The sequence below is a fragment of the Callithrix jacchus genome, chromosome 15 (genome assembly GCF_049354715.1).
Source record: "Callithrix jacchus isolate 240 chromosome 15, calJac240_pri, whole genome shotgun sequence".
In the NCBI taxonomy this organism is placed as follows: Eukaryota; Metazoa; Chordata; class Mammalia; order Primates; family Cebidae; genus Callithrix; species Callithrix jacchus.
Genome location: NC_133516.1, coordinates 94,083,936 through 94,110,268, shown reverse-complemented (window position 1 = coordinate 94,110,268; position 26,333 = coordinate 94,083,936). Strand labels below are relative to the sequence as shown.

General features: G+C 34.4%; 1 long non-coding RNA gene across 1 annotated transcript in view; it reads left to right on the top strand.

Moving 5' to 3' along the window:
* LOC118147743 (uncharacterized) overlaps window positions 1-25,878 on the top strand; it is a 37,473-nt gene extending 11,595 nt beyond the window's left edge. Inside the window, exons 2-4 of the long non-coding RNA XR_004734255.3 lie at window positions 9,621-9,732; window positions 19,871-19,925; window positions 24,878-25,878. This is a non-coding gene — a long non-coding RNA (uncharacterized LOC118147743). The remainder of the gene's footprint in view (window positions 1-9,620; window positions 9,733-19,870; window positions 19,926-24,877) is intronic.
* The last annotated feature ends 455 nt before the right edge of the window (window positions 25,879-26,333 follow it).

Sequence of the window (26,333 nt, the reverse complement as noted above, 5' to 3'; positions counted from 1 at the left end):
CTGAATGTTCATACCCTTTGACCAACATCTGCCTATTTCCTCACTCTCTGACCTCTTGTAACCAGTCTCCTATTCTCTGTTTCTATGAGTTTTACTTTTTTAGATTCCACATATACATGAGATGATGCGGTATATTAGTTTGTTTTCACATCACTATAAAAATACTACCTGAGATTGGATAATTCATAAAGGGAAGAGGTTTAGTTGACTTGGAGTTTCACATGTCTGGAGAGGCCTCAGGAAACTTACAATCATGGTGGAAGGTAAAGGAAAAACAGGCACCTTCTTCACAAGGCAGCAGGAGGGAGAGAGTGAAAAGGGAACTTTCGAACACTTTTTAAACCATCAGTTCTTGTGAGAACTCCCTCACTATTATGCAAACAGTGTAGGGGAAAACACCCTTATGATCCAATCACCTCTCATTAGATCCCTCCCTGGACACATGGGGATTACAATTCGAGATGAGATTTGTGTGGGGACACAGAGCCAAACCATATCGTGTACCATTTATCTTTCTGGCTTGACTTATTTCACTTAGCATAATGTACACCAGCGTCATCCTGTTGTTGCAAATGACAAAAGTTTCTTCTTGATAAAAGTTGCATAAGCCACTTCTCAAAAGAAAACACATAGATGATTAGGATATGAAAAATGTTGAATATGACTAATCATCAGGGAAATGCAAATCAAAACTACAGTGAAATATCACTCCACATTTGTTAGGATGTCTGCTATCAAATAGGCCAGAGAGAAGTTTTGACAAGGATGTGGAGAAAAAAGAACCCTTGTATACTCTGGGTGGGAATGTAAATTGATGAAGCCATTTATAGAAAATTGTATGAAAGCACTTCAAAACTGAGAACTACAACCACCATGATCCAGCAATTCAATTTCTGGGTATATCCAAAAGACATGAAATCAGTATCTTAAAAAGATTTCTACACTCTTGTATTTATAACAGCATTATTCACAATAGTGAAGATATGGCAGCCACCTAGGTGTCCACTGATAGATGAATGGATAAAGAAAATGTCTCATATTTCTTATTTGTTAAATCTAGACACCTAAATATAGGCACAAACTTTCTAGAAAACCAATCGCTAGGACTCAATTATTTTATTTATAGAGGCATTTTCTAAGAAATACCAAAAATGCATGCAAAGGTTTACAAAATTCACTTATGCACTCAATATTTATTTCACACATTTTTCTAGACACCGAAGATAAACCATAGAAGAACACAGTAAGGTGCTTGCTTCATGAGCTGACATTTTAATACAAGGACCAAAAATTAAAAGCATAATAAATAAATTAATAATAAAGTATCAATTCCAGGATGAAAATAAAACCAGACGATGTGATGGAGAAACTGAGGAATCGAACAACATTTTACTGGAGGCTAAGAGAATGCCTTAGTAGAAAAGTGGTGTTTAGGCTAAAAACTAATTTTAAAAAATTGAAGCCAAACACTGAAAATGGAGAGACATGTCAAATATAAGAAACAGACACAGAGTTTATACAACTTGGCATATTAAGGCAACAGCAAGAAAAAGAAAAGTGGCCGTGAGACTGGCTTCAGCAAATGCAATGACTGCTGTAGAGATGAAGTCACAGATGTATAGGGTCTAATTCAGGATCCAAAAGGCCAGGGTAAGGAATATAGATTTTGTAGTAAAAACAACAGGAAGCAAACAAAGTGGGCTAGTTAAACAGATAAGTGAGAAAATAATAATTTATGCTTTTAAAAATAGTTCTAGCAAGTGATCTGTAAGCAGTCAAGCATGCAAACCAGGCAACAAGAGAGAGTAGGAGAGATAAAGAGGTTCATAGGGATTGCGAACATGATGAGTTTTAACTGATAGAATGTGGGGTACATTGGCTGCCTAGATTAAAATGAGAGAGGACTCAATGGTACCTCATTTGTTTTTGGCTTAAGCAACAGGTAGATGGTGGTGACATTACTGTGGTTGCATAAGCAAAGAGTTTGTGGAGCCAATAATTTAGTTGGGGCAAGTTAGCTCTGAGATATTTATTAGTCATTTAAGGGGAAATGTAAAGTAGCAGCTGGTTGTAAGTCTGAAGTTCAGGGAAGAGATCAGGACTAGGGATATTATTATCCCTTAGATCTTTAAAGCCATGGCAATGGGTAAGATTTTCTAGAAAAGGCAATACAGCCAGAAAGAAATGGCAGTTACTTTGAGTCCTGAAAAATCCAGAGATCTAGAGGAACAGCTCAGCAAAGAAAACTGAGGAGGAGCAGCCAGGGAATCAGAAGGAAATACAATACTGTACAATATACAAGACGCCTAGAATAATATTAGTCATCAGAAAATAGGATTGCAAAACTGGATAGAATAAGTCTAGAGATGAGGTAATTTGAGAGCTGAGAAGGGATGACTGTGTTTGACAATATGAAGCCCATTGGTGACTGGGTAAAAGCAGACTCAGTGGTGTGGTCAGGAGCAGAAGTCTGGCTGAACCTGACAAATGAAGTTGAGAAGTGTATATGAAGCTACTGACAGCTTTTATAAAAAAAAAACTATGCTGTAAAAAAAAAAGAAACAAAAAGAAAACTGTGGTTATATTTCTTAAAGCAGAATTTTTTAGTAGATGGAAGAACCCAAATAATAATTTATATTAATGAAGATAATACAATACAGAGGGAAAAAATTGTTGGTGCCAAAGACAGAGAAATTTCAGGAACAGTGACCTGAAAGATGAGACAGGACACGATCTGGAGCACAGGTGGAAGACTGGCCTTTCATAAGGGTTGTAGGCACGTCCTTAATTGCAGCAGTGTTGAGATAACAGCAAGCAAAGAGGAGAGAAAATAAAAAGCTTGAAATCACAAAGGAAAATACTTAATACTTTAAAATATGAATTCAACTTTAAAAATCCAAGAACTAAGAAATAAATTCAATATAATACAGCTATTAATGTTGAATATTTTCATGAGATAGAAAATCTTTGAATATTTTCATGAGATAGAAAAAAGGAAGATGAAAGCTATGTATATATAGTATGATTTTAGGCATGTTAAAAATATGTAAGAACAGAAATGCCTATAGTGATAAAATATAAATATGAGTTTTGTTATTATGAGTAAGGGTTATTTCATTCTTTATAGATTTAGATAGTTAAGGAAATAATTTTAAAAGATATTTTACAATAACTGATTAATATAATACTAAAATGGGTTTTCTATCCCACTTCGCAAATCTTGCATTAGCAGACTAATTTTAATACTAATTAATACTCTTTTTGCAAATTTCAGATAGAAGGCCAAGTACTGAATGAATTGTCAATAATCAAGGGCTGCTTCTATTTGAGAGTTTTCTAAAGAAAAAGTATGTGGAAGAAAAATAACTTGTATCTAGCATTTTTGAATGCTATAATTAATCTTGATGCATTATTTTCACTTAAGAAGAGGAAGAAGTGTAAGAGTTGCTAATGTACAAACAAGGACCAGAAAAAGATGATATAAAAGTAAATATACAACCAAAAACCACTTTAATTCCCACAAGGGGAAATATAGAGGGGATGCCTTGGAGAAAATTTAACTTAAGAATCAGCATTCTGTTGATGATGTAAATTATTTTTATATTCTGCTACATGATCCCATTCTTATAACTTTTAATTCAGAGAAGACAGATGTTGAGTACTTTTTTTTTCTTTTATGAGATGGAATCTCACTGTCACCCAGGTTAGAGTACAGTGGCAGAATCTTGACTCACTGCAAACTGCAACTCCCTGGTTCAAGCAATTAAACCTGCCTCAGCTTCCCAAGTAGCTGGTATTACAGGCACACACCACCATGCCTGGCTAATTTTTTTGTATTTTTAGTAGAGACGGGATTTCACCATGTTGGCCAGACTGGCCTCGAACTCCTGACCTCATACAATCTGCCCACCTCGGCCTCCCAAAGTGCTGTGATTACAGGCATGAGCCACCACATCCAGCTGAGTAATTTTTTTTAATTATAAGTCCTTCACTGAACATGTCATTCATTATATATTAGTAAAATATATAGTTTTCAATTATAGTTGAAGTTTGCCTGCTTCTGTATTAGTTAGTGAAAGTGACTACTTTCTTTTCAATACATTAATCTGGTAGACGCTTCTAAAAAATTGAATATATGGTACATTTTTGGTAAAACCTTTCAAGTAAGTGTTTTCTTAAAAAAAATTTTAACAATAAATAAAGATCCATCATAGAGCATGTGATACTCTCTGGTGCTTTTCTTTTTTTTTTTTTTTTTTTTTTTGGAGGCAGAGTCTCGTTCTGTCACCAGGCGCTAGGCTGGAGTGCAGTGGCGCAATCCTGGCTCACTGCAACCTCCGCCTCCTGGGTTCAAGCAATTCTCCTGCCTCAGACTCCCGAGTAGCTGGGACTGCAGGCGCACACCACTGCATCCAGCTAATTTTTGTATTTTTTTTTTTTTTTGAGTAGAGATGGGGTTTCATCATGTTGGCCAGGATGGCCTCAATCTCTTGACCTTGTGATTCGCCCGCCTCGGCCTCCCAAAGTGCTGGGATTACAGGCGTGAGCCACCACGTCCAGCAGGTGCTTTTCCTCTTAATTGTTCATTTTACTGAATAGATTATGAGACACTGGCGGGTCAGAAACATTTCATTCATGCTTGTATTCTCAGAATGCGGCATGGTTACCTAGAATATGTGACCAATGCAGTTGCCCAGTGTTTGCAAGGAAGAAGGGAAGGAGAGAAGGGGAAAAGTGTATTCTCCAGAGATCTTATAGTTCTAAGGTTTGCTAAGTATTAAGAAAAAAAAAAAAACAACTTGTTTTTATTTTTTCATGCTTTTGAAGAAATCATTTTTTAAAACAGAGTTTGAATTTCATGGAGCAATCACACTCATTGGCCAGTTTTAGGGATTTGAGAGGCCATCAGTGTTTAAGGCTGTTTGTTGATCTGCAACATTTAATCAAAAACAAGTTTTTTTTAATATTAGAAATGAAAAAAAAAATTCTCTGTGCTGTCCTCAGGGGATTTTTTTTTTTTTTTAAGAGTGTCACTCTGTTGCCAGCTCGGAGTGCAGTGGCATGATCTTGGCTCACTGCAACCTCCACCTCCCAAGTTCAAGTGATTCTCTTGCCTCAGCCTCCCAAGTAGTTGGGACTATAGGTGAGTGCCACCGTGCACTGTTACTTTTTGTATTTTTAGTAGAGATGATATTTCACCATGTTGGCCAGGATGGTCTTGTTCTCGTGACCTTGTGACCCGCCAGCCTCGACTTCCCAAAGTGCTGGGAACCGTGAGCAACCACGCCTGGCCTAGGGGACTTATTTCTAATCAACTGAACATGCCTGGATGCATTATTTAGTCTTTGTAGAAGTATTAAAATAATAACTCATCTTCTAGTGTATAATAGCATGAGTTGTGAATACAGAATGGCCTGCCACTTGTAAACATTATGAATATATCTGAAGCAGCAACTGGGCCATATGTTAAAGTGACTTACAGTAACAATATTCATATTGTAGAACTTCACAGATAAAAACAGGGAAAAAAATGGTTTCTTCAGAATTTAAGCACTTACTTTTTTTCTCTCTCTCACACATGATGTTATGATAGATAGTAGCATAGAAGGAAAAATAGGTGAATTAGACAATGTGAATCAGGAGAGAAGTTCAATTATCTGACCATTAAGCTATATTTATCTTTTACGTGGGAAATCAATAAATTGCCTGAATATTTTAACAGAGCTATTTTTAAAACCATGATTTGAGTATCTTACCTTAGTTAAGAAAGCTTAGTGTTCTAAATCATTATTTTTGCCTTTGCTGTCTAAGATATTGAAAATATATAGTTATCTTTATCCTATTTCCATCTAGATATAGATCTTTTAGTAAAGTTTGTTGTAAATAAAATAAAGCCTTACTAAATATACTGACCATGATTACTAAATGATGTTATGATGCATGATGTTTTAAAGTATGTATATATTGTGGAGTAGTTTAATCAACAAATGCATTATCTCACATTATATTTGTGGTGAGAACACTTAATATTCACTGTCTTTTCCAGTGTTGTCATTAACTATAGTCACCATGCTCTATAATAGATCTCTTAAGTGTATTCCTCCTAACTAAATGCACATCCTTTAGTCAACCTCTCCCCATTTTCCTCTCCCACCTAACCACCTCAGCCTCTGGTAACTACCATTCTACTCTATTTCCATGAGATCAACTGTTTTTTAGATTTTACATATGAGAGATATCATGCAGTATTTGTCTTTCTATGCCTGGTTTATTTCACTTAACATAATATTCTCCAGATTCATCTATGTTATCACTAATGACAGGATTTTATTCCTTTTATGGCTGAGTAGTATTCTATTGTGTACATATTCCACATTTTCTTTATTCATCCATGGATAGACACTTAGGCTGATTCTGTATCTTGGTTACTGTGAAGAGTACTACAATAAACAGAGGCACAAACATATTTTTAACATGCTGGTTTTATTTTCTTGGAATAAATATCCATTATAGGATTGCTGGGTAATATGGTAATATGGCAGTTCTATTTTTAACGTATTTAGGAAGCTGCATGGTGTTTTTCCATAATGGCTATACCAGTTTATATTTCCCCTAACAGTGCACAAGGGCTCCCTTTATTCTAAATCCTCACTGTACTTGTTATCCTTTGTCTTTTTTATAATAGTCATTCTAACAAAAGTAAGGTGATAGCTCATTGTGGTTTTGATTTGCATTGCCCAGATGATTAGTGATGCTGAACATATTTTCACATACCTTTGGGCCATCTGTATATCTTCTTTTGAAAAACGTCTATTCAGATTTTTTTCCATTGTTTAATTGATTTATTTGCTATCAAGTTGTTTGAGTTTTTATATATTTTTGGAAAACCACCCCTCATCAGATGTGTAGTTTGCAAATATTTCCTACCATTCTGTAGGCTGTTTCTTCACTCAGCAAGTAACCTTTTCAGTTTGATGTATGTAATTCCATCTGTGTATCTTTTCATTTATGTTGCCTATGCATCTGGGGTCATATTCAAAGACTATTGCCCAGAGCAACACTATGGAGCTTTTCTCCTATGTATTCTTCTAAGAGTTTCATAGTTTCAGATCTTATATTTAAGACCTCAATCCATTTGGGTTGATTTTTGCATATAGTGAGAAAGGTCTAATTTCACTTTTATGCTTGTAAATATTCAGTTTTTCTGATACCATTTATTGACTAGACTGTCCTTTTCCCAAATACAAATCAAAACCATGATGAGATACCATCTCACACCAGTTATAATGGCTACTATTAAAAAGTCAAAACAATAACAGATGCTGATGAAGTTGTAGAGATAAGAGAATGCTTATATACCATAGGTGGAAGTGAAAATTAGTTAAACTGTTTTGGAAAGCAGCATGGTGATTATTCAAGGATTCTAAAAACAGAGCTATCACTCAACCCAGCAATCACATTACTAGGTGTATATCCAAAACATTATAAATTGTTCTATCATAAAGATACATACACATATGTTCCTTGCAGCACTATTGACAACAGCAAAGACATGGAATCAACCTAAATGACCATCAGTGGAATTCCGGATAAAGAAAATATAGTACATATACAGCTGTAAAAAAGAATGAGATAAAGTTCATTGCAGAAATGTGCATGACGCTAGACACCATTATCCTTAGCAAATTAATGTAGGAACAGAAAGCCAAATACCACATGTTCTCACTTCTAAGCAGGAGCTAAATGATGTGAACACAGACACAAAGAGGGAAACAACAGACACGGGGGCCTATGAGAGAGGCGCGGGTGGGAGGAGGGAAGAAAGCAGAGAAAATAACTATTGGGTACTAGACTTAATACCAGGGGGACAAAACAATCTGCACATCAAACCCCCTTGACATGCATTTACCTATACAACAATCCTGCACATGTACCTCTGAGCCTAGAATAAAAATTTTAAAAAAAGAAATAAAATGTTTTGAAGTATATTATTTACTTTTTAAAAACATCAAATACTTTAAAAGCAAAAGATTAGTCTTTACCATTTTATCATTTGAATAATAAAATAATTCAGAATGTACTTTTCTTATAGATTCTGCAATCATAAAAACAGTTCAAAAAGAAAAAATAGCGGGAACTAAAAAATGAACCCAGTGATTAAATGTACCGCTTTTCTATGTGATTGTATAATATGTGTGCCATATAAGAAGGTATGAAAGCAATGATTAAACATTTTGCTTTTCAAGAGACGCATGACATTGCTACTCAGTACTCAGTGAAGCTCTCTTCTTCCTTGTTCATTTTTCCCTGAACAATTTATGGCTTCCTTCACATCTTTGGTCTCTTATTTGCGAAGAGTAAGTTTTCTGGTTGTTATTGGAACAATATATTAGTTACATTCAATATGTACCAGTTTTGCACTGACTTTTGTGTTTATTTCTTTAGAAATGTTATTATACAATCTTCAGAGAATCAAAATTATGTAGGTGAACTATGTAGATATTTAGCATCCCCATTTTGGAGAGAATAAAATAAAAAGAACCCATTGGTACTATCAGTCAGACAGAGGAGAGAATCAACATGGCTCATTCTTAAACTGAGTCTTACAGAACTCATTTCCAATGTTAATCAGCAAAAGTGGGAAAATAAATAATTACCTAAAATTAAAATTAGCTTTCAAGTTCATAATCTTAAAAGTTATTTTATGTCTTCATCAGTCATTACGATCCAATGACCCTTGGAGGAATCACACTTTGCTGTTAGAACAACCCCAGGAATCTTTAATAAATTCTAAGATTTCCTCATCTTAATACCAGGCATGGAGGAAATAACTGAAATGAAGATGATGAAGGAGGGAAAGAAGACAATGATTGTAATGAAGAAGAAATGGTTTTTCCTGTGTCCAAAATACAGTGATAATAGTGTTAAATAAAAGACTGTGCAACTCAAATAGTGAGTTTATAAACTGAACATCTGCAAATACAAGTAGTAGTGTTTGGTACAGATAACATTTCACAGCTCGTGACACTTAGAAGTGTGTAGTATAAGATGGTTTTGTAATAAGTACTTTTACAAAATTGCATAAGAGTGAAGTGTTGAAAAGAGAATTAAAAGGATCAACTTTGTGGGGATTATGCTCTCTCTGACAGGTGAAAATATGTAAGATTTTCCCACTGTTGCCGTTTCTAGGAATAAATCACTTTCTTTTGCCCATACTTAAGTCACCATCCTGGATTTCCTTTGAATAACTATTTATTCAACAAACATTTACTTAATGCCTGTAGAGTGTCATTCTATGCTCTGGAAGGAAAGTGACAAAAAAGACTGAAGTATTTGTCTTCATGGAACTTGTATCCTATGTTCACCAAGTTGCCTACATGTTCCAGTGGCACTTACAACTTATTTGTATCTTCATATTTAAAATATGTGTTAAATATTTTCATATTTACAAACTCAGTCAACTACTCATCACCACACAAGTTCTAAAAAGCAGAAACTTGATTTGCAAAGTACAGTGGATCAACATACTTAGGCTCAGGATAGTGAAACTGTTAGGAGCACATGGTTTAGATTACTAGCTTACGGATTTAAAAACTGTCTCTGGGAATTTCTCATTTCAGCTTTGACATACAGTGAGCTTAGAAGTCATCACTTCCATTTTCACAAGAAAACACTGAAGAGACTAAAAATGAATGATGAGGAAAACCATCACCCTGAACACTGAAGAGACAGGTGAGAAATGCAAGTCACAGTAGGTCCTGCCTATCTGGAACAGAACCCATGGGAGCCATTAACGGGTAGGAACACTTTGTGGGGATGTTGACAAATGGCTGAAGGCTGAGTATGGAAAAGCACAGAAGTGAGAAATGCTTGGGAGCAGCAGTATTAAGGAAGCCCCTGTACTTTCCTGAGTTTTAATTCTAAGAATCCCACCAAGTTCACACCAAGATGGACCTTTTGATCCTCTGTTAGAGGAAGGAGAATATTAACCATTGTGAAATATGGCCATAGCATTCTTTATAACAAACCCTACTCCTCTGTGTACAACACTTTATCAGGGCCATATCTCACTTGAAGAAGGACATTTAACTCACTCTACCTTTATTTACACTCCATTTTCACCTAAGGAATTTATATATATAAATTTGTGACAGTTATGGTTTATAGATACAGACTGACTGAAAGACTGGAATTTAATTGTAAGCTACTCAGTTGCTTCCCCTCTTCCACACTTACTATATTAGTTTGCCAATGCTGCCATAACAAAATGCCATGGACTGAGTGGCTGAAACAACAGGAATTTACTTTCTCACATTCCTGAAAACTGGAAGCCCAAGATGAAGGTGTTTGCAAGTTTTGTTTCACTGGAGGCCTTTCTCCTTGGCTAACAGATGGCCACCCTGTTATAGATACATGTGGGTTCTTACATGTGGCCTTTTCTCTATGCATGGGAGTCCCTGCCATCTCTTCCCCTTCTTATAAGGAGAGCAGTCATATTGAATTAGGACTCATTCATATAATCTCATTTTACCCTGCTCACTTCTTTAAAGGTTATATCTCTGAATGTGGACCCCGTTCTAGGGCACATAGAGGGTTAAGGCTTCAATATATAAATTTGGGGAGACATTTCAATTGACATTAAAGATATATAAAAATGTAAGATAGTTAAAAGATGCTCTTTTACGCAGTGACTATGTTTCAACATATGATGAATTGTAACCATCTTTTTGTAAATTATTTTCCATTTTTGGTAGAGTGTCATTTTCTGTTAATATCAAAGGCTTCTTGTACTTTCTAATTTGTCTAACTCTATGTAAGCTATAATTACTTTCTAATATAAGTATGATCTTTCTCCTCAAATAAAATGTTTCCAATATTTTATTGTGATATCAGATGCTTTCTTGTACATATTCGGTTATCTTTATCAGATGGAAGATGTTCCCTTTAGTCTTGCCTTGCTGGGTATTTTTTACATGGTTATGTGTTAACCTTAGAAAAAATACACTCCTGTCTCTAATGAGGTAAGCGTATGACTCTTTCCTTTAATACCTGAATTTATTCACTTACACAGATACACTTTCTATGTTGATTTTTGATGCTTAGGATGACCCCTAATCAGGCAATGGTACATTTGTTGTTGTTATGATGTTAATTTGTGATAAGTTTGAGATATTTCTATTTTTGTATGTTAGAATGATTTATAGTTTTTGTTTTTCCTGTATTGCTTTTATCACATTTGGATGAAATGATATAGCAGTCCTATAAAACAAGTTCTGTAGTTTCCCTTCTTTTTATCCTATTGTTTAAAATATTTGGTATAAGAAATGGTCTGATTTTGAAGTTAAAAAACTTGCCTACAAATTATATTAGGCATGGCAAGTTTTTGTTTGAGTATTCACTGTTCACTCAATACATAGTTATTGTAAAACTGAGTCTTTTTCAAAGATTCTGGTTTTAAAAAATACTTTAAAGTCCTTGTTCTGGTGCCAAACATAAGGGATAAGATATAAACTGTAAACAAAAAAATTAGCCAAATCTGTGCTGAAAAACATTAATCTTCTTCGGATATTATAAATAGAACAGAAACACACTGATCAGGTTCTAAACTAACGACCATTGAACTGTATTCACAAGTGGGCCCTGCTATCTGTTCAGTTCTTATATTGAATTTAGTCATGAGGATATTAATTTTATTGACTTTTATCTGAGCTTTCAACCAACTATGAAAGATTGAGCTTTTATCGTGTTTAATTCCAAGGTAAACTTGATAGGTAGGTAGACATTTCACTTGTTTTTAGTGAGCAAAAACTGAGCCTAAGTTCCCAAGGTGAATTAATATTAGTGGTTACAGAGATAATATAAACTGCTAATGTGTTTTAGACAAAATAGCTAAATATTGGGAATGGACAGAAAGTCTTCCTATATTCCTTCTTAGAAATAAGATTTTCACATGGCATTTGAGATTGGGACATCATGCATGCGTGATGATCAAAGGGACACTAGCCATGATTTGGGAAGAGTCTACTGCTGCTGTTGCTTGATTAAAGATATGGTTCAATGCCCAAATACTGCTCCATCATTTTCTCAGTGTTTCTTCCTGACGAAAGTTGCTCTCAGTGGATAAATTGTTAGTCAGATCTGAGAATTGTTGCAGCTGTTGTGCATATTTAAATATTGTCAAGGAATGAGATTATCATATTGGACAGAAATCTGGTTTTTGTACATCTCTGTGTATAGACAGTATGCCATTTTTCAAGTTATTCTGTGTCTCAAATTGTCTATTTAACACCTGTGGAAACCAAAAAAAAAAATAAATAGAAGACACTGGCATGTTTACTGTGATAGTAGGAGGCAGAATTTTGTGACCTAATCACACTTTGGATAGCCTTTTTGGACTCTAGAAAAATATTTTTCTGTTATTAAACATGAAGATTATATGTAATAGAGTCATTTTAGAGAAGAAACAAACGATTAAACATGTAAATTTTTATCACCTCTCACTTTACCTTATTATTATCATTGTTTTGTAATTTTTCTCATTCAGCAAATTATCTATTTAGGTGGTGAACGTTTCCTGTACTTGCATTATTTACTTTTAGCATTCCAACAGGTTTTAGAATCATAATATTTATTGAAATAAAATCAGTGTTTTCGGCAGTGTCCAGAATAAAACGATTCCTCTAAAAATAACTTTTAACACTGTTATTTAAAACTCTAAAAAATACAAGTGCATGCTCCAAGATGGCCAACTAGATGCAACTAGGAGGAACATCTCCCATTGAGGGACTGGGACTTTAGGAAAACTGGTGCACTCCTAGCAGATCTTCAGAAGGAAGGAATTGAAAGCAGTTGGAGGAAGACACAGAGTCTGGGCTGAAGAGGGAGGAAGCTGGGAATCCTGCAAGGAGATACTGTGCCCTGAGACTTGTTCCTGGCCCCCAACAAGTTATGTGGAGGGAATGAGTTAAACAGGCAGGGAGGAACCCACTCCACCACAAGTTTCTGAAATCCCAGCAGGAGGAGCCCCTCAACCATGATGGACACTTGAGTTGGTAAGGAAGACTGCTTAAAAAGTGGTGGGGCAGCATGGTAGCTGTTTTGGTTGCTATTACTTTAATGAATTTTTTTTACAAGCTCACAACTAACATCATATATAGCATATTTTGAAGTTGAGTATTGTTATGACTCTAGCTTCATGCTTTTGCTCAAGACTGCCTTAGCAGTTCGGTGTCTTTTGTGGCTCCACATACATTTTAAGAATGTTTTCTCTAATTCTGTGAAGAATGTCCTTGGTATTTTGACAGGGTTTGCATCGAATCTGTACATCACTTTTAAAGTAAAGTCTAAAAAAACACAAAATGTCCAGCAATCAGATATGTAGGGAATCATGAGCCCCACACACTGGGTGCCAGAATGTAGGGATCCATGAACCCCACATTGGGAACCACAATGTAGAGAGTCAGCCCTACATCACTTGTGGGTACCCAGAGTTTGGTGGCAGCAAAGGAATGAGAAAAGACAGATTAAGAGTACAAAGAGTGGGACCAGGGGGCCATCACTTATTACTCTGGAGAAGGCAGTGAAGGCCTCGAGGTCTGATCATCCACTCTATTTATTGGTTACAATCACTTTGATCTACAGGGTAGGAGTGGAGTAATGGTGGGGAGAGGTTGACGGTGGAGTGAATCTGTAAGCTGGAATTGAATCAGTGAACTGGAACTGGTGTGTCATTCTAACAATTGATAACAGTGGCAGTTTGGGAGTTTCACAAAACAAGAACATGTAGTTATCTTTAGCCTGTTACCTATGTGCAGCTGACGGAATGTGGGCCTTACAAGGAGCCTACAAGTCTGGCTATGTCATAGTGCTACGAAGGGCTTTTACGTCCTTGAGCACAATGTTTATGGTAATAGAGCCTAGGTCACCCTGCACCGGAACGTGAGGCATGAAGAGGCCTTTCTCCTCGGAGGCCTCCTGCAGCCTTCTGCAGTTTGTTGTTCCTTGTTTATGTGTTACTCATAACCAATTTATGTAGGCACTCTGTAAGTCCTTTCTCTTTTGCTGCTTTTCCCAACAAAGATATACTAAATAAATTATAATTTTCAATTATTTGTAATAAAAATACAAAATAATTATATTTTTAATATAACTTTTCCTAGGCTATCAAATGTTTTTTCATAAGACACAGTTACCAAACTAAAAAGAATATATAATTATTTCACAAGGTATATTTGGTTTATTTTAAATATTTTTTTTGCGAGCTTAGGCTATAACAAAATATATGCAAAACACCAGGGATGCAAGTCCTTTGCCCACAGACATTCTAGTTTAGTGTGTTAGGAGGATAGCCGCTGATCATATAATTGGCCATAAATGTCAAGTCACAGCTATGTCAAATACAATCATAGATAGATGGTAGGGCTTAGTGCATCAGTATTAAGGAGTTTTATCTCTACATGTCTTTAAAAATATGCATAAACAAAATCCAAAAAGGTTAACATTTTTGCATGAAAACTTATCCAACCAAACTCTACCTTCTCAAAATGTAGTGTTGCAACTTTTTTTTTCATTATTCTAAAATAAACTTGAATGTAGTTTACTTCCAGTCTTAAAATTTTTGATCAGTTGAAAATAAAAGTACACTTTGGGAGGCCGAGGCAGGTGGATCACGAGGTCAACAGATGGAGACCATCCTGCTCAACATGGTGAAACCCCGTCTCTACTAAAAATGCAAAAAATTAACTGGTCACGGTGGCGCATGCCCGTAATCCCAGCTACTCAGGAGGCTGAGGCAGGAGAATTGCCTGAACCCAGGAGGCAGAGGTTGCGGTGAGCCGAGATCGTGCCATTGCACTCCAGCCTGGGTAACAAGAGTGAAACTCCGTCTCAAAAAAAAAAAAAAGAAAAATATATATGTATATGTTCAATGTATGATTGACATAAGAAGAAAACAATAATTATTGTATATTGGGGACTTCAGTTGGGACAAATTTACATTTAAAGAAGAAATGGACGTATGACATTATTGGTTTGACTACTTTTCCCAAGGCCATATCAATCATATGAATCCCAAAATATGATTGGCTTTTTATTTCCCTTAACATTAGCCTTAAAAAGGAAACATATTCCTGTCCTCAATCAGATGTTTGCATAGCAAAGCACCTACATTAATAACTTAGAGCAGTAAAAGAGAAGTTAAGCAACAGAGCTGGTAAACATTGATAGTTCTGAGCCCGCCTAGCTGCCTTCAAATATAGAAAGAATGAGGGCTCCAGAATCAGATTGCTTGGGATCAATTTCCAGTTTTCCCAGTAACTGACAGCTTCTCCATGAATTTGGGCAAGTCACTTCGCTGTGATGCTCTTTTCGTTTCCTCATCCCCAAAGCAGAATGCGTGCTGACAAGACATGCATGTAATAGTTTCACATAGTAGCTGACACACAGTGAACACTCAATATGTTATGTATTTTATTACAGGAGGTACAGCTACAGGAATAGCCATAAGGCAATGCCTTAAATCCTTGCTGTGACCTCTTTTTAAATTACAATCACTTATTATTGAGCCAATAAAATATAGATTTCTTTCATCTTCAGTTTTACAATGACAAAATATGTTTGCTCCACATGAACATGACAAGTATTTGCGGATAATTAAATCCAACTTTTCTGTTGTTGATAAGCAATAAAATTATAGAACAAATCACAACTCCCAAAAATGAGTACATTCTGTGTCATCAGCATTAATTCTTTACAATTATTTGAGTTGAACAGTGTTTAACACCATTATTACTTCATTTTGGACACAGGAACAACTAGTTCTTCATTAACATCATCTCCTCCTTTCTCTCCTTCATCTTGTTCATTTATTTCCTCCATACTTGGTATTAAGATGAAGAAATCTCAGAAGTTATTAATGGTTTTTGGATTTGTTTTAACAGCAAAGTGTGATCCCTCCAAGGGTCATTGGATCATAAAGACTGATGAAGACATAAAATAATTTTTTAAGACTATGGACTTGCTAAGTAATTTAAATTTTAGGTAATTATTTTATCATTTTTGCTGACGAACATTGGAAATGAGTTCTCTAAGACTCTGTCTAGGAATAAACCATATTGTTTTTCTCTTCCGTCAGCAACAAGCTTTCCGAGTGACAGCATATGGGTTCTCCTTTTAATTTTATTCTCCCCAAAATGGGGATGCAAAATATCAGTATACTTCACCTAAATAATTATGCATCTCTGAAGATTGAATAATGCCATTTCTAAGTCAAGTTCCAGAGAAGGAGTAAAATAATGAATATTGAGGATTTCAGAGGAGGGAGAAATCACTAAGAGGTGAGATAGTAAGAAAAGACTTCATGTAATCTGGAACAAAAACTGGGTCCTGAAAATTTAAGCAAAAGGAAAAAAAGGAAAGGAAAGGCAGTAAGAAAGAAAGGGTAGGAGGCAGGAGGCAGCAGGTAGGTATTTCAATAAAAAGGAGCAGGATGAGCCAGAACACAAAGACAGAATGGTTCATGAAATGAAAGTTAAGAACAGTAAGAACAATTTGTTTGGCAAGAAGGATTTAGGGTAATACACAATATTAAATTAGATTGGAAAGGAAAGTAAGAAGTGGTCATTTAAACCTTGGTCATGAAACTGAATCTGCCTTCTGTAGAAATTCAGGAATGTTAAAATGTGCCTTCTGTACAAATTCTGGACCTCTTCCGGAACGTTTTTTTAAGTGACAGTAAATCACAGGGACACTAGATTATTTGGCATGAAAAACTAATTGTAGGCAGAGTTCAATTAAATTGTAGTCAATATCAGGATTTTAGTGTTTGCAGCACATTTTTATATAAAACCATATCATTAAATTCGTATGCAGTTGCAATGAAAATCTGAGGTTCCCATCCCTACTGAAACATTCTCTGGGCTGAAACACATCAGAAGGAGGGAGGGAAGGAGTGAGGGACAGGAGGGAGAGAGGAAGGGAAGGAGGAAGGAAGGAAGGAAGCCCAGTCTGAAAAATTGATCTTTTTAAATCTAGAGAAATAGCAACTAGAAAAATAGTGAGAAGTATATACAAATGTCTAGAATTCCATCTTAATCTTTAAATTTGAATAAAATTACCCTCAATATGCATCATTAAAAAGGAGTTAGCTTTATAGTAAACAAAACTCACATGATTCATGACTTACACAGACTTATATAATCAAAAACATTTTAAAAGTATTAGGCAATCATTTCCTTCAAGAAAGAGTCCTTGTAGCTGCAGGTTTAATTTATCATTAAGTATGTTTATCTAAGTTTCTGTGTGCCAGAGCTTGACCAAAATCTCAGGAACCTTAAAACAATAAGGGTTCTAAACATAAGTAAAGAAAGTTCTCCTTTATCTTTAAACTGGACTATTATATGGCCAGCTATGCATTTTAGAAATAGCATTTTTTCATTTCTCTCCCTGGTAGGTTCTACTTTTCATGTTAATTTTGTACATATTTCTAACCTACATTAGTACAAAGTCACATCTTGTACAATAGAAATGCAGGTTTATTTATATCTGTTAAGCTTTGCTGTTATTTATGTTACAAAAAAAATACTGACAGAGCATATTTTGTTTCTAAAAGTCTCAATCAGTAGTGCTTTTCTGACAATTGCATATTATTTTTGAATGATTTCTAATGGCAATGAAATATAAGTGACATGTGATAGGCTTTAAAAGCAAATAATGGACTATATTAGTTCGTTTTCATGCTCCTGATAAAGGCACACCTGAGACAGGGTAATTTACCAAAGAAAGAGGTTTAATGGTGAAATCACATTTGTAGGTGGCTGAGAAGCCTTATAATCATGGCTGAAGGCAAGAAGGAGCAAGTCACATCTTAAGTGGATAGCAGCAGGCAAAGAGAGGGCTTATGCAGAGAAACTTAGTTTTTAAAACCATCAGATCTTGTGAGACCCATTCACTAATAATGAGAACAGCATGGGGAAGACCCTCCATGATTCACTCATCTCCCACTGGGTCCCTCCTACTCCATGTGGGAATTATTGGAACCACAAGATGAGATTTGGGTGGGGACACAGAGCCAAACCATTTCATGCACTATGTCTACATACATCAAATTCATGATAGCAAAACCATTTATGCGCTAGAAAACATTTAGGTCTAGAAACAATTGATCTTTGAATTACACATTTCCAAACATTGGGATAAGAAAGTATTATCAAGAAAAATTTAAACTATTATCAAAATTGATTTCTTGATAATTTTAGTCACATTTTTAGTTTTATATAGATGTTACTTTCACATGTTTTAACAGTCTAAGGGTTTCAAGTCTGTAAAAATAGGTCTTGCATGCAAAACTTTCAAACTTAAAATTCAGCAGACCAAGAAATACAAACTTTGGTTACTGGAGATCTTAATACGTCTCTGTAACCCACTTTCCTGTCATTCCATAAAATCTTGCCACAGATAAAGTTATAATGAATGTCTATGTGAGACCCAATATAATGTATTCACAAAAATAAGTTTAAAGAAGGAAAGATACATACAAATTGTGTCCCCCTGCAGAATTTCCTACATCAATCTCTAAGTTTAGCTGACTTAATTTGCATATTACCTACCACGCTGTGCAGAATTATTTCATATACCTGTGTCATCATATGATTTTTATGAGTTAGTGTTATCAAATAACTATTTATACTATGAGTAACTTAGTAAAATCACTGTTCAAAATTCTAATGATATGACTGTGAAAAAAAATCCTATCATAAAATTCAAAATTCATTATTTGTCTTCTAAGAGGAAAAAAAAGATTAAAATAGTCTGTAGAGGTTGACTGAAAAAATGTTGTGAAATCTTCCTAATCATAAACAAATTAGACATTTCCACATTTCCAACTTTAAAATAAAAACTTGGTTAATACTTCATCATGTTATTGACTTTTTTTTTCAAAAATTTTATATCGTTTTCAGAGTAATTGATCTGAATAAGTTCCTTGATGTTTTCTCTCTTTTTATTTCCTGAGCCTATTAACTTCAATTTTCAATAGAAATATAAATCATCTAGAATGCCTTCTCAGAGGGATTCATAATGCTGTTTATATCATTTACTATATATCATTTAGTTTATTTATTTTATGTAAAGATCACATTAATCTTATTCCTTGAATCCTGAATATCTTTCATTCTTTAGTTCTTAATATAATCCAACATTCTTTACTTCATGTGTTCTTATATGACTACATTATTACTTGATCTACATCCTCAGGTTTCTGTATTATCTGCTCTTTGGTACAGGTTATAAATTATTTTAGGATATTAAACAAACTAGTCAATAATTTGTATAATAATTGAATGGCCACTAATTTAAATCAGCTCCTAAGAGTCCCAGTGCCATGAACTAAAATCTAGATTTGTATTATTATAGTTAATTGTGAATCTCTGTCCAAAACTAGGCTATAACTATGTTCATGCTTCCATGACTACTAATTAATTAATCACTTCTGATTAATCACTACTGCACTTCACTATGTTTTAACGTTTGTGGATGATCTTCTTATGATCACTATACCAGCAAGATATTTAGGTTTCCTATTCTCTTTCCAGTGCTGTGCTATGCAGTGTTTTGGGTGTTGAGTCAGTTTGGTTGAAAGCTCAGGCTCCGATTTTAATATCATAGAAGAACTGAAAGAAAAGCCCTTAATTGTGTTTTATTAAAGCATTGGTTTATAATCCTTGCTGCACATTAAAATTTTCTGGTAACCTACAAGTAATTTCTGAGGTCCAGTCACCACCTCACCCCAACACCAGTTCATGGTCTGGGGTTGGTCCTGGGCATCACATGGAAAAACCACTGGTCTAAATTCATGATTTTTTCTTCCTGTTAGATAATTAAGAAAATCTTCACTACATGCTGAATTTTCAGAAAATGGTCAGAAACAGGTAGGTTTACCATTACTCTGTGAGATAATTATGTTGAAAAAAATTATAAGGATATAAGGATATACTACACCTTATGCTCATTAGGTTTGTTAATTAAATGACCTGAAAATACTTACATTTAACTGACCATGGTAGACCATTCTTTGACTTATTACTAGAAACAGTGGCAACAGTGGGAAAACCTTACACATTGTCAACTGTCAGAGAGGGAGGGCATAATCCCCACAAAGCTGATTCTTTTAAACCTCTTTTCTACACTTCACTATTATACAATTTTGTAAAACTACTTATCAGAATAATGTTTTATATTATACAACCCTTGCAGTGTGTTATGAGCTGTGAAATATTACCTGTACAACAACCAGCTTCTTGTATTTACAGATTTTTAAGTTTATAAATTCACTAATTCAAGTAGCAGAAGCCAAAGTTCTAATGGTCACAAATTTGCAAACTTCTGAGAATACAACAAATAACATTAGACATGTTTTCTAATCTATGTTAGGAACACCAGCAAGAGAGATATTCAGACAATTAACTATACTTTCTTTTAATAATTAACATAAAGCTGAAATATTCAAAGTATGTAAAAGTATGAGAAGGTGAGTCTTAGAGGTAGTCCTTATCAACATTCCCTAATGAGATAGATAAAAATCTTGTTGAAAATTGTAAATAACATATAATTATAGCACTTCAGAATTAAGATATTAGGGAATTTCTGGAACGGGAATCAGAAAACTTCAACCCACTACCTGTTATTTTCTGACCTCAGAGTTAAGAATTTTTTTATACTTTCAATGCTTGAGGAAAAGGTAATATCTCATAACACATTAAAATTATATAAAATTCAAATTTAATTATCTATAAATAAAATGTCATTAAAACACAGTCATGCCCATTTTTTAAATGTATTGTCTATTGCTGCTTTCATGTTGCAATGGCAGTGTTGAATAGCTGCAAAAAAATAGTGTGGCCTGCAAAGACTAAAGATTCTCTGGCCTTTTACAGAAAACAGTTGCCAATGTCTGTTCTAGATGAAAACTGTTAAATAGAACTTTCTGTGATGATAGAAATGTTTCATATCTGCACTGTCAAACACCATATCCCCTAGCTACCTGTGGCCATTGAGAGCTTGAAATGTAACTAATGGGACAAGTAAACCGAGTTTCTGCGTTTAAGTTTAATTAGTCTTGATATATATTATTCAAAATATAATTTATCTTTAATTATTACAAGTTTAGTTTATTTTTAGTGACTTACTCTATAATTAATAGTTAAAGAGTATTTTCTCATAAGTCAGGCTTCATAGATTTTAGTTTCAGCTCTGGTAAAATCTAGTTCTGAAACCTTGAGATTTACCTAATCTCTTGCTTAATACTAATACCCTATCTTAAGTTATTATAACTACTAAGTTAGCTAATATCTGTAAAGCAAATAAAATTTTACTTAACAAATGGATGCTCAACAATAGTAGAGATTATTAATACCATTATTATTAGCATTTCGTTTTGACATTGAAATATATCCAAAAAGTGAATGCATCAAATATTTGTATTCCCAGCCTCTAAAGTGCCAAGATATATCATTGATGCAGTAGAGAAAATACCTGCTCTCATGTAATTTACATATTACAAGCCAAGATGCAAAATAAAATCCCACAAAAGTTAAAATTTTCTGTAAGCTATAAGGAATTATCTATACGAACCAAGATCATATTGATAACTTGAAAGGGAATAAAACAGAAATTATCTGACTGCAAAATATGCTATAAGCCTTATTGTCATCTATAGGTTCTAATTTCAAATTTTTGTTTACATGAGTTTTTTTTATTGTTCTACTTGATTGATTTTGTAGTAATGAAATCTAAATTGAACTTAAAATAGAAATTTATACTAATAAAAAGTCATTGGTATCTGTTTAACGTATCAAGATTCCTGAACAGGTTTTAAGTCTTCTACTGCTGACCTACATATATAATAATGTATAATATCACTGCCGAATCCAGAGAACAGTTAGAGAATGGAGAAACCAACTGGCTTGTAATTTGTTACATAACAGGTTATGTATTTTGCCCAAAGCAATTAATACCCTCAGAGCTTAGGTGGGAACCCAGGTGAGTAACAGAAGTTTTATATCCAATGGGCCTTTTCTGGAGAAAGGACATATTTAGGAGTTCCTAGAAACAGGTAACTAAAATAATCATGTAAGTTTGCAGTTAAGATTTGAAATTTTCATTCTGCCCTTCAAGAAAATCAGCAACATATTTCTAGAGATAGGTTTAATTACTGTCTATAATTTCTTTCTTGAGGTATTCTTTATCCATAGAATAAGTATCCAACCAATTTGCTTCAACTGCTATAGCCAAGATTTTCTTTTAGGACTTTTTTTTAAATAATAAAGTATAACTATCTATCTTATAGTGTGGCCCCTGCCTATCTGGCCTCATAACAAGTCAGCATTGCTCTTATGTGGTTATCAAAGCGGAACCACCACAAGACACTTGGCGTCTACCTTAATCGGTAGGCTCTACACTAACTAGATCACTTCTGGCAAAAGCAAAAAGGCTTATCACAATCCAACAGTCAAAGAAAAGAAGAACATTCCTTCCAAATGGTGTAGCCTACTTAATGAAACCTAATACTTTCTGCAGATCTCATCCTGGGCAAGCAAAATGTGCTTTCAGAAAACTGGCTCTATTACCAATCACAGAATACCAAATCTCTGTTAAGGTTAAAATCCTGAACCATCTTAAGACCTACACCACAGAGGTTGAATTCCATTAAAACCATAAGTAATTCAACTCTTGCTTGGTCATTCTCAGCAAAGGAAGTTAGTAAACCAGGAGTTCTTGGCTCAAAGTCAATAAAAAATGATACACATTTAAACAATTGAGAAAAATTGAATATAGCAGATAAGAATATCCCACAATGTTCATTTAGAAAATATGAACTCCAAAATCTCAAATTAACATTATTGATAAAGTCAGAGAATGTTTTTTGATATAGAATTTGGCATTTTAGAAATAAAAGTATTTTTAACTGGGCATTGTGCATGCACCTGTAGCCCCAGCTACTTGGGAAGCTGAGAAGAAAGGGTCATTTGAGCCTAGGAGTTCAAGGCTACAGTGAGCTGTGATTGTGCCACTACACAACAGCCTGGGCAACAAAGAGACATCTGAACGCTAAAAAATAAAAAGTATTTTTACAGAGCAAATATTAACATCTATTATAACTACATATATAGTTTAGATAGTACTAGACAGCCCTGTTAGGAAAAAGAGAGAGGAAATTCAGTATTTGAAGTAAGGAGATCTTTGCATTTAGAATAAATTGTTTTCCTAGAGAAGCTTTATTTACTCATTTCAAAAAGAAAGAAACATGAATCATTCTGCAGGAAATTGTAAATTCTAGAATAATGGAGTTTATCTTATCCCATTTGTGTACCCCCAAAATACGGTAGGAGCATTTCCACAATTTGAATTCTTTCCTCACTCAATTTTCAAAATTCTTATATTATTAAGATGTTTGTTATTTGTATGTTTTTAAGAATGGCTATTAGAGAAGAGAAATGCTCCAGAAAGATAATGAAACTAAATAAGCTTCAGCGTCCCCCACCATATTCAGAGCTGTAGGATAGGTGCTAACACTGGGTTTTCAGGATCACATGTTTTGTAAAAAAAAATGTAAAAAGTAAGACAGTTTAACTATAATCAGTTAAAATCACTGTCTTTGTCACTCTGACTTCTTCACCACCACATTTTCCTTGTTGGTGGATATTGAGTGATTGTGAGGATAATCTAAAGAAGGAAAAGCTAATCTGACAATGCATGCAGTTTAGAAATAGCATTAATTAAATATATTAGGTTGGTACAAACGTCATTTTTGCCATTACTTTCAATGGCAAAAACCACAGTTATGTTTGTACCAACCTAACATTGATGGGTTTTTCTGCAGTTTTTTTCATGTAGAGTTAAATTTTGGTTAGGTATATTCATGTAATAGTGGCAGGAGTATACCTATAGGTTACTGTGCTGGCTCTCCCAGTCACCAAATGCCAAGATGAAAGGTAAAATATAACAAGAATTTGCCAACAGAGCCAGGCTCTAGATATATTGGAAAATAGGTAGAACCAAATATTTATATGCATGAAAATAAAAACTATTCTTGAATATATTTTCCAATCCTCAGGCTTGTAACATTTTAACCACAGGATTTGTTTTATATTGGCATAGGCAAAAGAAAAGTTCACCCCATTTTTAGTATCACTTAATAATACAGTGTATAAAACTGTAAACACGCCATTTTTTTTGGTGTGTGTTTGATGTACATAACACAAAACTGAATTTATGACAATTTCTATATTTTGGGCACAAACTTCTAGCAGTACTATGACCATCAAGCACAACCACATAAAGAGTAATATGCTTCCACATAGTAACTGTCAGTATCAACCACATATTAGAGGAAAGATTGCATTTCTTTACTACTTTTGTATAAAATATCATGTTATAAAATATTTCTCATAAAAAGGTAATTACATAGTGAGTTTAAAACTTTAGGAAAGCATACGCTGTGTATTATACAATCAAAAACAATCTATTTCTGTATTTTTGTGATGGTGTTCGTGGTTTTGTTTCAAACTTGTGAGTTGTTAATATTTTTCTAATTAAGATAATTATCTTCTATATCTAATTTTGACTTTCATATTTACCTTTTTTCATCATTTTGTATCATTTTCTTAACAGGGTCCCCAAATTGTATAAGCTTTACATCCCACAAACCTCAATCGTGGGTCTGTCTTTGGTTATCAAATTTCAGAATGCAACCAGTGAAAGAGTATCATGATAGAGACCCTTTCTAGACTATATATATTCCAAAGAGCAAAGCAAACTCTAGGACAAGTATTAAAAGTGTATAATTCTAGATGTTACACATAAATATTATGCCTTCTTTTAGGTTATCTAATGTGGGGGTCTGGCACGTCTGCCGGGAGGCTTCCGACCAGTGGAGAGCCTCAGCCCCACTCAAATGTTCTCAACCTGGAAGAAGGAGTGCGAGGAAGAAAAGATAGAGAGTGGGGTCTGGAGGACTGCAAGGCAATGCCGGAGCAGCAAGTACCAAAACAGCAAGTTTATTTGTGCACACCACAGATTTTATGTATATACCTTTCAGTGCTTGAGGAGTGACGTACATTCCATTGCATCTTGAAATAAAATCAAGAACATAAATCACAAGAAAAGGGGTACAGAAAGTATGACTCTTAATCATAGGGTGTACAGCGAAGGGACAATAACGTTTGCAAAAGGGGGTCATAAATCTAAACATATGTTTATCTAAAATCAGTCAAACAAGCAAGTAAGATCGTTAACAAGGTACAGCTGGACCTTTCCAAATGTCATTCTAACCTTGCCTGTTCATATAGAATTATATGCAAACAATATGATTGAGTTAGTAAAGGTAAACATAGTCATACAGTTATTGTGCAGAGAAGGAACTAGGAGGCACACAATGTCTAACCATACAATGTCTCGTTACACCACAAGGCCTGAGCTCAGCCATTCTGTTGCAAATGTCAGAGGCAAAGATTGATGTAACCAGACTTCCTCTTTTCCCTTAGCTCAACAGCCTCTAGGAGAGGAATGTGTATGGGCTCACGCTCAAGATGGTGAGGGTCTTGTCAAGGGCCCTTCGCAGGAGCAATCCCCACAATCTAAAAACAGAAATTCCTTTGAACTTAGTAAAAGTGCAACATTTAGGTCAGACCCAAGAAATATGAGAAATGTGGGAAAATAAAATTTTTAATTAAAAAATCTTAATTTTTTTTCTGTTTTAGCTAAATGTTAATTTGGGCTATTAGAACTGAAAATTTTACATAACACATGATTATTGAGCTCATAACTCCATATTTTAAAACTACTGTTTTCTCCAGAAACTTTGAGACAACTCAAGTAAGTGTAATAAATTAATTTTTTATATTTCAGTGGTTTATTTGCCCATTTCTTGTTGGAATATATATTGAATATTATTCAATTCCTATTTCTCTTTGTAGAATATATATTTTTCATTTAATCTTTCTCACATTCCTACCCACATCATCAAAATTAAATAACTTGAATTTTTTTCAGTAAAAAACCTATTTATAGCATATCTGTATGCAACTTGTCTCTCTTATGTCATTCCATAGTCTTCTTGTTCAACTCATTTCTATACAAGAAGTCTTCTATTGCACAGCACCTCGAATGCATGATGTTATCACACAGGTCACTGAATTTCTATTTATTTTATTTTTCCAGTCTTTTATATTCTCTGTTGTTGGTAGATAGATTCTATTGCTATATCTTCAGGTTCAGTGATCTTTTCTTCTGAAGGGTCTAATCTGATATCTATCTCATCTAGTAAAATTTTTTTCAGT